This window comes from Medicago sativa, chromosome 6 (assembly GCF_051527215.1).
Source record: "Medicago sativa cultivar Bolivia chromosome 6, Bolivia_mono, whole genome shotgun sequence".
NCBI lineage: Eukaryota > Viridiplantae > Streptophyta > Magnoliopsida > Fabales > Fabaceae > Medicago > Medicago sativa.
In genome coordinates this window covers 32,175,889-32,189,479 of record NC_140754.1, presented here as the reverse complement: position 1 = coordinate 32,189,479, position 13,591 = coordinate 32,175,889, and the positions used below count along the sequence as shown (strand labels likewise).

The following is a 13,591-nucleotide window of genomic DNA, read 5'->3' as shown; positions in this document are numbered from 1 at the left end:
ATAATTTTCACTCTAAAGTCTTCTACGTTATCCTGTCACTTCGGGGATATCCGATAAAATTGAAATGATACAGAAAAGATTAGTATGGCTTCTACGTTATCTTTACTCTCTTCGTTTTCTTACAAATGGTTCTTGACTACGGTTTATTATAAATTCAACAATAATTACTAACATCTTGTCAAAAGATAATTAATATTTGTCTTGAACATAATAAAAAAGAAAAAGGATTGTTTGATTAAGAAAAAAGACTAAGAAATCTCCAAGTCACTTTATTTTGTTTTTTATGAAAGACTAGTCTTCTGCGTTATCTTCACACTCTTTCGTTATTGGCCTTTCTAATAAGTGTTTGTAAGTTTAATACATTTAAAAATTATAGTGACAACATATCACAAATTCAGAGATAAAAAATAGTTGCTTGCTTTAAAGAAAAATGTAACTTTTAGTATATACACTTAAACTCAGTTTACATGACCTACTTAAAATAAGTTTACATGACCTACTTAAACCGAGTTTAAGTATGTACCCTCAAACTCAGTTTGCATGACATGTTTAAACTAAGTTTACATGACCTACTTAAATTGAGTTTAAGTATATGTACACGTAAACTCAGTTTACATGACCAACTTAAATTGAGTTTCAGAAGAGGAAAGAAGGAAGAGACGTTAGTTTTCTGTGTGAATGAGTGAATTTGAAAATTAAATTTTATTTAAGAGTAATTTTGTTATTTTGAGTTATAACTAAGAATACATGGAGTGTAACTAAAAAAATTCTTCTTTTTATGGTGACATGTTTTTTAAGAATAATTTATATATGGTGACTACCTAAAAAAAATATGTTTAGATTTTAAATTTATAGTTTTGACTACACGATCATTGCTCTTCGATCTTATCATGCAAAATGTGATTACGTGATAAGTTTGTTTGTAAATATGCCGCTTTTGTAATTGTAGTGAAGACCAGAGACATTTTGTAGTGTTTTTTTTTTCTTTTTCTTTTTTTAATATGAAGTTTTTTGATAAAGGCCCTCTATTGGTAAAGTTTTTAAACTGTAATGCTGCTTTCGAAAGTGTCATTGTTTTCATGGTCATATGTGCTTTCATCTGAATAATGATTGATAGACACTCTTAATGTGCAAACTCGTTTTTCTTTTCTTTTTTAAAGTTTTCCAATAAAGGTCCCTTTTTTGGCAAAGTTTTTAAATTGTAATGCTTGCCTTTATCATGCAATTTTATGGAAAAATTTCGTTAACAAGTTGTCGAAAAAATGAAAGCCTAAAGAATAGTTTTCCAGGATGAAAATTTAGGGGCACTAAAAAAATCGCTCATACAATTATGTAATATTAGGAGCACTAAAAAAATGTGTTGAATGGAAATTTTGAATGTTTTTAAATATTTAGATAAATTCTTCAAATTCTTTTAGTCTTGTTATAATATTGTAAAAATTAAAAATAATTTGATCGCAAACATTCTTTATCGTTTTTTACAAAATCACTTTGTTAAATAAGGTGCTCTTTATTTCTTTGTTGGCTAAGTTTGATTTATGTCCCCTCAAGTCTATTAACAGATTTTTCATGACCCCTCAGGATATTCTTCTCTCTTTATATTATGGTTTTTCATATCTTTTGTTTAACAAAATATTAAAAAAATATAAATGGTTATGAAAAATTAGATCATAACGGGTGTGTGGGCTACCCTGCCCACTATTTTTAGCTAAATGTTATGTTTTTTTTAACAAGCCAAAATAGAACTTATTTTAAATTTGATGACATAAAAAGAATACTATTATAACAACTAATTACTGACATCGGCCTATAAAAAAACAAAGGAAGAGAATTTTTGTTTTCAGTGCTGCTATTTACCTCGAAAAAAATCATCCCGATTTGATCCCGAAAAGCCATCACCCAATTAAATTCTTTCCTGGCCCACAATACAAGGGAGAGGTGGGGTATAATTTAATAATGATACTGTGTAAAAATCTGCTCGGGACGCTTTCGTGGAATGGTTGTTCCGGACAACTAGCAATATTCTTTTGCTTTATACTATGCATGATTGAAAAGTTTTCCACGTTATCTTTACTCTTTTTCTTTCTTTCTAATGGCTCTTGGCTACAATATACTATAAATTCAGCTATTGGGAATGTAACAACACACAACAATCAATCAAATTACAAATATCTCTTGATACATAACTTGTCATGACCACATTGTCAATCATGAATTCATTTTGTTTGAAATTGATTCAAATCATATTTCACATCTGTTTGGTTTTGAAAGCAGACCAGCTTGTTTGTTCAAAAGAGGTTGTAAGGTGCATACAAACTGAGAGGCAGGCACTCCTGCAATTCAAGTCAGGCCTTGTTGATGAATTTGACATGTTGTCATCTTGGTCAACGGAAGATTGCTGCCAATGGTATGGAATTGGTTGCAGCAACCTCACTGGTCATGTACTTATGCTCGACCTTCATGGAAATTATTTAAGCGATGATAACAATAAATTTTATATCAGTGGTGATATCGACAAATCATTGATGGAGTTGCAGCAACTAACATATTTGAACCTCAATGGGAATAATTTTGAACACAATTATATCCCAGGTTTCTTTGGATCTCTCATAAAGCTAAGATACCTTGATCTTTCATATTGTAATTTTGGTGGACAAATTCATATTCAATTTGAGTCTCTTTCACATTTGAACTACTTGAATCTTTCCAACAATTATTTAGATGGTGTGATTCCTCATCGACTTGGAAATCTCTCCAACTTGCAATTTCTTGATCTCAGCAACAATTATTTGGAAGGAAGCATTCCATCTCAACTTGGACGTCTCTCCAACTTGCAGTATCTGGATCTCATTGAAAATTCTTTAAAAGGAAAGATACCATCTCAACTTGGAAAGCTTACGAACCTACAAGAGCTTTATCTTGAAGAAGGAGCTCTAACAATTGACAATGAGGATCACAATGGAGGTCAGTGGTTGTCTAATCTAACTTCTTAAACCCATCTTCACATGTGGTCGATATCTAATCTTGATAAATCCAATAGTTGGTTGCAAATGGTTGGTAAGTTACCAAAACTGAGAGAACTAAGTTTAAGAAATTGTGACCTTTCTAATCATTTTATCCATTCCTTGAGTCAATCCAAGTTCAACTTTTCCACTTCTCTTTCTATCCTTGATCTCTCTTGGAACAACTTTGCGTCATCTTTGATATTCCAGTGGGTGTCAAACATAAGTTTCAATCTTGTTGAGCTTGACCTTAGTGGTAATCGAATGGTGGATCCACCATCAAATGGCTACGACATAGTGATGAAGTCTCTTGAGGTACTTGACCTGTCAGATAATAGCTTGAAGGGTGGGGTGTTTAAATCCTTCATGAATGTATGTACCTTACTGTCATACTCCAATTTTGGACCAGTCATTTCTTTTTAGTCGTATTTTAAAGTGTCAAACTCTTTTCTCGTTTTAATTATTTAAAGTCATTTAGTCGTCTTTTAAACTTGTTTTTGAAGCTTTATTTTACAGTTCCAAGTGAATTTCTTTTTGTCCAAGTTTCGTGTAATTATTTCTTTTGCGCGTCAGTTTTTTTTAAAAAAAAAAAAAAAAAATATTTTACGCGCTCTTTTTAAGTATTTAACGTCTTACTTATATTTTAATTTCCTCTAAAAGCTTTTAATTCAAATTTTCCTCTTTGTCCGTGTTTAAACCGCTTTAAAAAGATGTTTTTTCGCACATTAAAACGCCGCGTTATTTTAGACATTTCAGTCAAAACTTCGGCAGAGAGGTATTTTAAAATACCTCATTTAAGATAAAGTCTTTAGTTTTTATTATTATTATTATTATTATTATTATTATTATTATTATTATTTTTATTTTTATTATAATTTTTACTAATATTTAGTTTTAGTCACGTGAGTCAAAACTCACCATCCTTTTTATTTTCTTTTTTCTTTTTATTATTATTATTCTTATTTCATTTTAGTCCTTAAGTCCTTTAGTCTTGTCCAAGTGTCAGTCTGTCATTGGTCTTATAGGAGACTTGGTCCCCAATTTTCGTTTTTGTTGTGTTGGCATTTTTCATCAGAGACATGAGGGCATTATGGTCTTTTTTCGCTCAGGCTCTGAAACCCTAAAATGACAGTCTATAAATAGACTGTCATTTATGGCAGCAGGGGTCCAATCATTGGCTTTACACTGTGGCAGCGGCAGAAACCCTAATTTCCCTTTTCTTTTCCCAAATCCGAATCAAACCACAAAAATCAAAAGAAAAGCATATGAACATGAAGAACAACTTGAAGAACACCGATTGATTTTTTTTCCAGATCCAACCAAAACACAAATCAACAACTCAAATCACAACATTACCAAAAACAGTATGAACAATCACATCAAGTAACCATTTCACACTACCTTCGTAAGTTCGGATCTCATCCACGTTTTTTTAGATCCAATTCTCACAAAGCTCTACCAATCCATTACTGTTTCGGACTCAAAATACTCAAGCCGCAAGTGTTCTCGATCTACAACAACAATAACGGCAGTAGCAACGAAGCAGTGGGTTCGGATTCGTGAAGAGTTGATCTGAAGATTTTCCTTTTGAAGTTTTCCGTTTCTGAGTCTTCCTATTCTCCGTTTTTAGCAAGGTATATCGAGCTCTCTCTTCTCATGCTACTATAGTTGTCATGTTCATCTTTGTAAAAAAAAATTTCGAAACAAAAAACATTAGATCTACTCCGATCAACACTCCGTCTTGAAAATCTAAGTTCAGATTTAGAAAGAGGAAGAAAAAGGATATTTAAAAATGTAAAAAAATTTTTGAAAACGGAGCAAAAAAATATCGCCGGCGGCGGCGCCGCCACCTAAGGGTGGCCGGCCACCGCGCCGGCGGCGGAGTGTTCGATCGGAGAAGAAGACTCTCATTTGAGAGCTTCTCTCACTAAAAATTATGTAGAGAGAGAGAGGAAGAGGAGTTATGAAGTTTTAAACCGATTTTGAGGATTTATAACCATGAATAAACCGGTCCGGTTCACTTGAGTTGAACCGGTTTATTCTGGTTCCTTCCTTTTCTCTTTCAACCATCAGATCTATCTTCTTAGGTGATCCGGTGGTTCCTGTTTCGTTGGTTCCCATAGGTCTTGCTTGTTTTTGTGTATGTTGTGGCTTAGTGACCGTTGGATCTGTCACCTCGTAGATCTAAGGGTCACTGAAACTCCCTGATCAATCTCATGTTACATTTACTGTGTTAGTACTGCGTGCATTGTCATTTTTCAGCCTTATGATCAAACGATCCAACGGCCAGGATCAAATCCCCTGCCAGTGGATCAAAGTGAAGGCCCAGCTTCATTTTTCTCTACTTTTTTACTGAAACCCCTCTGTTGTGTTACTTACACCCTATTCCATTCAAATTTTCGCCAAAAACTCCTAAAAAAAAAATAGATGTGTTCATTTTATCATTTTATTTGCTCTTTTTTGCTGTTGATATTAATATTTCACTATATTTCATAATGTCACATGGTAAATTTTCTTTCACGCATTTTTAATATTGTCTCATCCATTTTAAAACCTTGATTCCCATATTTTATCTTTTTTGTGTTCTTGGCTTTAAAGCTTTATGTCATGCATTCTTTCTAATGTCTTGTGCATTTGTTACATGCGCATCTTGCTTTATTTTATGCCTTATCATCGCATTGCATTTTGGTATTTGATGCTTTTAAACTTTCTCTATATCTCATTTAATCATGCTTTGCTTTAAATTTTTATATCTATTCATTTTTTCCTATTGCAAAGCCCCATAATTATTAGTGTGTATAATTAGGGGAATGATGTAATTTGTTGTGGGCTTTGCATTTAGGAATGGTATGTAATAGCTTAGTAATTGCACACACCGACACAAGCACCGACACTACACCATTTTATCCATGCTTGCTTTACTTTTTTGCATCGTTACGCCAATTTAATGTTAGTTTAGTAGAACCTTTTTTTCATTCCAAAAAATAAGCAAAAGTCAAATTATTTTCATAATAAACCTTGGATCCAAATCCAAGTGATTTTTCCCTTTATTTTCTTAATCAAATTCCTAATTGAACTTTAATTAAACTTAGACTCAATTTCTTAAATAAAATGAAACAACCTCACTTCTATTTTTATTTCTAGTGCCTTGAGGCCCCTCAATCTCCTTCTTGAAAACCATTTTTCGAAAATAATTAAAATCAACCTAACCCACAAAAATATTTTTATAAGAGTGAACTACGGTGGTTTTGATCCCTTTTAAGGGTACGTAGGCAGAGGCTTTATTCCTCTCAAATCGATCAAATGAAAATAACCAAAACTCCAACTTCTTCTCCCTCCATTCTTTCACTTATACTTTAAGCAATAATTTTCTAAATAAAAATAAAGTTAGAAAGAGGTTCTCACGGAGTACCGTGAACGACGCGGGTGCCTAACACCTTCCCGAATCGTAACCGACCCCCCGGATCCAAAAAGGGTTTTTTAATCTCTTTTTCCCTTCCCAAGAATAAAACCGAGCAAGTCCGGTAGATTGAAGGTTCAAGTCCAATCAATGGCTTGACACCCGAAAATCTTGGTCTACACTTACGTTCTTTAAATCTGTTTGGAAACAATTTCACAGAAGACATTCAAACAATTCTTCATAATTTGTCTAGTGGTTGTGTTAGAAATTCACTTCAAGTGTTAGACCTCAGTCTTAATGGAATCACTGGAACAATACCCGACCTTTCTGCATTCACATCATTGAAAACATTGGATCTTTCAGGTAATAAGCTGAGTGGAAAGATTCCTGAAGGTAGTAGCTTGCCATTTCAGTTGGAGAATTTATCCATCACATCAAACTCTTTAGAAGGGGTAATTCCTAAATCATTTTGGATTAATGCATGTAAGTTGAAATCATTGGACTTGTCCAATAACAGATTCAGTGGTGAGCTTCAAGTAACAATTCGTCACTTATCTATATGTGCTAGATACTCACTCCAAGAATTATATCTAAGCATGAATCAAATTAATGGCACACTGCCTGATCTCTCAATATTCTCATCTTTGGAAATATTCGATATTTCTAAAAATAAGGTAAATGGAAAGGTAGTTGAAGATATTCGATTTCCAGCTAAGCTAAGGACACTGAGGATGGATTCGAACTCTTTACATGGTGTGATCTCTGACTTTCATTTTTCCGCTATGTCAATGTTAAAGGAATTAGGCTTGTCTAACAATTCACTAGCATTGACATTTACTGAAAATTGGGTACCGCCTTTTCAACTGTACCATATAAGATTGAGATCATGCAAATTTGGTCTTACATTTCCTAAATGGATCCAGACACAAAAATACCTGCAGGATCTTGATATTTCAAATGCTGGAATTTCAGATAATGTTCCAGAGGGATTTTGGGCTATACTCTCATCACAAGAGTGCAGCAGCATCAACATTTCAAACAATCATCTCAAAGGATCAATTCCAAATCTTCAAGTCAAAAATCATTGTTCTTATTTATATTTTTCATCAAATGAATTTGAAGGGCCCATTCCACCATTTCTCCAAGGTTCCGTGGTTATTGATATGTCCAAAAATAAATTCTCTGATTGTCTTCCATTCTTATGTGCAAATGGTATAGATGTAATGTTAGGCCAGTTTGACCTTTCAAATAATCAATTATCTGGACGAATTCCAGACTGTTGGAGCAATTTCAAGGCATTAGCTTATCTAGATTTGAGCCACAGCAATTTTTCAGGGAAGATTCCTTCTTCCATGGGATCACTTGTAGAACTGCAAGCATTGCTATTGAGGAACAATAGCTTAACAGGGGAGATCCCTTTCTCCTTATTGAATTGCACAAATTTAGTAATGCTAGATTTTAGAGAAAATAGATTAGGAGGACTCGTCCCTTATTGGATTGTGTTATACCCTAATTTTGGACCTAAAAATACTTATTCAATTCTTCTTTTCTTGCATTATAAGTCATTTGATATGTCTCTGATCAATTACATCTTTCTCTGCATTTTATTTCAATGTTATTTGCAAAATTCACATGTAAGGGTATTTTAGTCATTTCCTATGTCAAGATTTCTCTCAGTCTTTCAAAATTTTGTTTGAGTCCTTTCAAGTAGTGTGAATAAGTCTTCATTTCAAGTCTATGTCAAAATCCAGTTCAAGAATTGCATTTGAAGTCATTTTGAGTCAGTTTTGCCCCTAGGGGCATTTTAGTCTTTTCATGTGTTAAAGCCCTGTTTGAATCCTAAAAATTGTCTCTGAGTCTTTTAATTTTGCTTGTATGAGTCTTTGATTCAATTTCTGTTAAAAATCCATTTTTCAATTGCATCTGAGTCATTTTCAGCCCCAGGGGCATTTTGGTCATTTCACACGAAATTTCGGCAGAGAGGTACTTTAAAGTACCTCATTTAGGCCATTTGTTCGTTTTAGTCCGTTTTTGTGTTTTTTATCGGTTTCACTTTACGTTTAGTCAAAATTACCAATTTTATTATTCTTTTTTTTTTTCTTTTGTTTCATTTTTGGTCCTTTTATTTTTTAATATTGCATTTTAGTCCTTTTTGTCCAAGTCATCAGGTCTGTACACATGTCAGTTTCTCATTTGTCCATTTGTCCAAGAGTTTGTTACAAAGTTGTGCCACATGTCATTTTTTTATTTGTCCAGATTGCACAAGTCATCACTTATAAAAAGCCAACTCATCACAGAGACCCACACACACAGTGCCACATCACAACAGAATCAAAAACAGAAATTCCATTCCTCTCTCCACCACAGAAAGATCAAAACGCAGAATAGCTCAAGAACATGATGAACAAACTCATCATCTTCAAACCCTAACCGTTTCTCAACAACACAATCCACACAAATTCGCATAGAATTCCTCATCCATTACACCATTCAACAACAAATTTCACCAAAAACGAATCAAACAGTCTCAAATTCGCAATCAATTGCAACAGAATCCAACGATTTCAACAAGTTTGAAGCAGGTTCTCAGAGATTTCTTACGAAATCGTCATCATCGAATCCATAAGCTCTGCAATTCAAGCGCAATTTCGCCATTAGATTAACGAATTACACGATCACAGAGCAGTTTGGGAGAGAAGAAGAAGGAACAAAGAAGGTTCGAATCAGAGGAGGAGAAGACGAGTTCAAGGATGTAAAAAGCTTTGAAAAACTCCACCGGTACGGCGGCGCCACTGGCGGACCACCGTACCGGCATGTTTGAACTCGCCGGAAGAAGATCGGAGAAGAAGACTCATTGTTGCAGAGCTCCTCTCTCTAACTTATGTTAGAGAGAGAAATGTATGTGTATTGTGTCTCTCTCTCTCTCTGCAAACCGCTTATATACCCTGCCTTTGATCCCACGCGCGCGCGTGTTGTGTTCGTTCTGTGCTCCTTCATGTTTAGACCGTTAGATCCGTCTTGTTATGAGTTGTATGGACCTGATGCGTGCTTGATTTGATCCACTTTGTCTTGTGCGTCTTCAGCCCTTGGATCTTGGTCAAAATTGGACCTGGATCAATCTAAAGGCTGTAAAGCCAATGGATGATCCAGGATCCATCAAGGACCATGGGCCTGGGTCTCTGTTGCTGAATTTCGCTTTCTTGCTAATTTATTGCTATTTTACACACTGTTTCCACTTTTTACACCTCCTGCATGATAAAAATTTCTTCAAGAAATTCCAAATAAATGTCCACATTTTTTTTTTGATAATTTTCTTGATGCTTCATAACCTTGTTTCACAATAAAACTTGATAAAAAAATATATGTGACTTTTTCACCATTCTTGATTAAAACTAGCAATTTTCTTGTAATTTTTAGCTTAAAAAAAAACCTTTAAAAAATTCCAAAAAAATTCATGTAGGCTTCTTGATATTTTTGTAGCATTTTGTGATAATTTTCATATGTTAAAATTGGTTAAAAATAAGGTGTTAATTTTCTTGCTATTTTTGTCATATTTTGTGCTAAAAAATGAATGAAACTTTGCTTGATTTCAATCCTATTGCTTGATGGGCACTTGTGACCTATGCCACTTGATTTGAGGGAGTTTTAACTACTGTTTGTGTTGATATTAATGCATGAGTATGAATCTTGATTAGTTACTTAGCTTACAAGTTAATTGTGTAGTTAAATAATGTAAATATGCTTAAAATTTGTTCTAAAATGCCAAGTAACTCATGTTGCCTTAATTCCCATTCCAAGGCTTGTTTCTAAACCTTTAAAAATGCATTGGAATGTGAGAATTATAGGTCATATGGTTCTTGCATTCTATGAACAAATTTTAGCCATGTTTGCACTCATTTTCTATCCTTTATGTTCTAGTGTTTCTCTTGCTTTATTTCCTTTGATATTGTCAGGTGCTACTAACTCTTTTCATTTCATGTTTCATCATTTCATAAGCATCTCCATTTCATCCCATATTCATCTCTATTTCTTTCTTGCAATTGAATTTGTATCAAAATTAGAATGTAAACACTTAGGAGTTTTGTAATATTTTTCCTTTGTGCACTTTTAATTTTCTTGGCAAAGAGGCCATAGAATGTATCTAGGGTATGATGTAAAGGACAATGGACTCTAATGATGTACACCGACACAAGCACCGACACATGCACACACATCACTTTAGGTATATAGCTAGAATATGCATGTTTAGATGTATGTCTAGGATTGTATGCTTAGATGTATGCCTAGGATTTATACTTAGAAAAAATCATTTTCCAAAAAAATATGAACAAACTTCACCCAAATCTTTTTCACAATAAACTTTGGGGTCAAAACCCCATTGATTTTTCTTTTCATTTTCTTAATCAAATTTCAACAAACTTTAATCATACTTTGACTTGTTTTTGCAAATGACTAATTCAACCTCACAATTTCCCAATCTCATGCCCTTGAGGCCTCTTTCTATTCTTCAAACTCCAATTTTCAAACTTAAAATCAACCAACAAAAACAAAAAACATTTTTTGAGAGAGAACTACGGTGGATTTGATCCCTTAATCGGGTACGTAGGCAAGGAACAAAATTCCTTCAATTCAACTAAAATAAAAACTCAAAAACATTCTTCTCCCTCCAATTCTTCACTTAGAAACTCTTAGGTTTAAATAACATCTTTCAAAATAGCATTTAAAAATAAAGCGCGCGCGTAGAAATTAAAGACGGTTCCTATAGGATACTATAGTCGTTATGGGTGCCTAACACCTTCCCGTAGCGAAAACAACTCCCGGACCTCGATTCTCAAGGGTTTTGCTTACTTTTTTCCCTTCCCAAGAAAAAATAAGATATCACCGGTTTAAAAGGTTCAAACGTAATCAATGTTTGACACCCGAAAACCAAGATAAAACAGATTGGAAGCGAATTAAAAGAGTTGCAAGTTGTAAGCTTACAAAGGAATCATTTCTTTGGAAGTATACCAGTAGAACTTTGCTATCTACAAAACATTCAACTCTTTGATCTCTCATTGAACAGTCTATCTGGAAGAATTCCCAATTGCATTAAAAATTTCACTTCGATGACTAAAAAAGTTCCATCACAAGGTTTTTCCGATCATTGGTATTATATCGACACTACTTCTTTTAAAGGAGGTATGTTATATCAATTGAATGCAATATTGACATGGAAAGGTGTAGAACATGTGTTTAACAACAATGAATTGTTTCTTCTAAAAAGCATAGATCTCTCAAACAATCACTTTTCTGGAGAGATTCCACCTGAAATTGCAGATTTGATTCAATTGGTCTCGTTGAATTTATCGAGAAACAACTTCTTAGGGAAAATTCCTTCAAATATTGGAAAGCTAACATCACTTGACTTTCTTGATTTGTCACGAAACAAGTTGCTTGGTTCAATTCCTCCTAGTCTCTCTCAAATCGATCGACTTAGTGTGTTAGATTTGTCACATAATCAATTATCTGGAGAAATTCCAACGAGTACACAACTACAAAGTTTCAATGCCTCATTTTACGAAGATAATCTTGATCTTTGTGGTCCACCACTTGTAAAATTGTGCCTTGAAGGGGAGCCAACACATGAAACAAAAGTAAAAATTCAAGACGATGAAGATTTGCTTCTCAATCGTGGATTTTACATCAGTCTGACATTCGGATTTATTATAGGCTTCTGGGGAGTGTTTGGCTCAATCATAATCAAGCGTTCTTGGAGACATGCCTATTTCAACTTCATGAACAATTTAGCAGATAATATATATGTGAAATGCAGATGGTGGCTCAATGATTAACTGGTAATAATACTTTAACTGTTAACCTCTCATATATACTTACATTTAACATCAAATTGTCATCATAATATATCATTGTAGTATCTAAAAGTATATCATTGTAGTATCGAATCTGCTCTTAGTAATTTGGAAGAGTTTAAAGGATTTTTTTCTTGGTCCATTGCAATAAGCAGATATTTTTATCCTTTGATGATAGTGTAAGTCATATATGTTCAAAATTTATCCTTTACAATATTGTGTTAACATTTAAACTATTATATAGGGTGGCAGAATACTCTGCATCTTCACTGAAGGGTACTCGATAGTTCGTTGGTGGTGGATCAGATTAAGGTCTGTGCAGCGAAATTCCTACTCTAGGTAGATGAATGGTTTATGAATTATTTGCATTGTAACTCTTGGAAGATGATTTCTCCTCGCTCCCAACATATCTCTAAACACTATTTTTCTTGAATATACAATCTGGACGTGCTAAAGGCACCCTGTTTTACACATCCGGATTGTGTAATCCGGACAAATGTTTTGAGAGATGTTGAGGGGAGAGGAGAAACAATCCTCAAGGAAATAGATTGTTGGGGTTTCTCTTTGTAATATGTCTTGTTGAATTGAGTTGTAACTTGCACTACCTTTTGTATTCTCTGTCATTTATTTAAGAAATAAACATTGGTGAAGTATTCTACAAGTAAAAATTACCTTTTTTACTCTCGTTATAAGAGTTCTTAGTTCTCACAGTATTGCGTGATATTAACTGTCGAACCAAGTTAGCTTGCTGTTGAAGTAATTGCTGCTGGGATTATGGTGGGAGCTGAAATTTGCTTATACAATCATGCATCAGCAATAATGAAGAATTTCAAAATGTGAAATTGTTTATTACTTAGAACTTGTCTGTGTTTGTGAATTTGTCTTAAATGCATAGTAGTCATTGACAGAAAGTACTTATAATTAAAATCATAGATCAAATTAGAATTTCAAGTTTCATATCTTAATTATAAGAATGTTGACTTTAAACTATCAGGGTAAAACTATCCACACACTGCATACTTATAATTAAAATGAATGATTTTTTAAACAATATAAGCACCTTTTCTATAGTCATACAATAGAAGTAATGAAGAATATCAAATTGTGAAATTGTTTACGAAACCTTATTTGACTTACCTCAGGAATGACAGAAAGAACAGGAAGAATGTCAAACTGATTCTGGTCAGGACTAGCCATATAATTTGTCATAAATCCATTTACCCTTAACCATTTCAAGTTTCATATTTTTCATATACTGCAATGAAGAAACCAAAAAGAAAACATGTAATAGACATCAATTTTGCGCGTATGTTTCCGTTTCACAACTTAATCAGGACATT

At 33.6% G+C, this 13,591-nt stretch overlaps 1 pseudogene across 1 annotated transcript; it reads left to right on the top strand.

Moving 5' to 3' along the window:
• The first annotated feature begins 2,164 nt into the window (after positions 1-2,164).
• On the top strand, positions 2,165-12,820 carry LOC146914571 (receptor-like protein EIX2; annotated as a pseudogene). Its single transcript, XR_015014290.1, has 4 exons — positions 2,165-3,285; positions 6,565-7,901; positions 11,343-12,236; positions 12,496-12,820. The product of XR_015014290.1 is annotated as a receptor-like protein EIX2 (transcript).
• Positions 12,821-13,591: the final 771 nt, after the last annotated feature.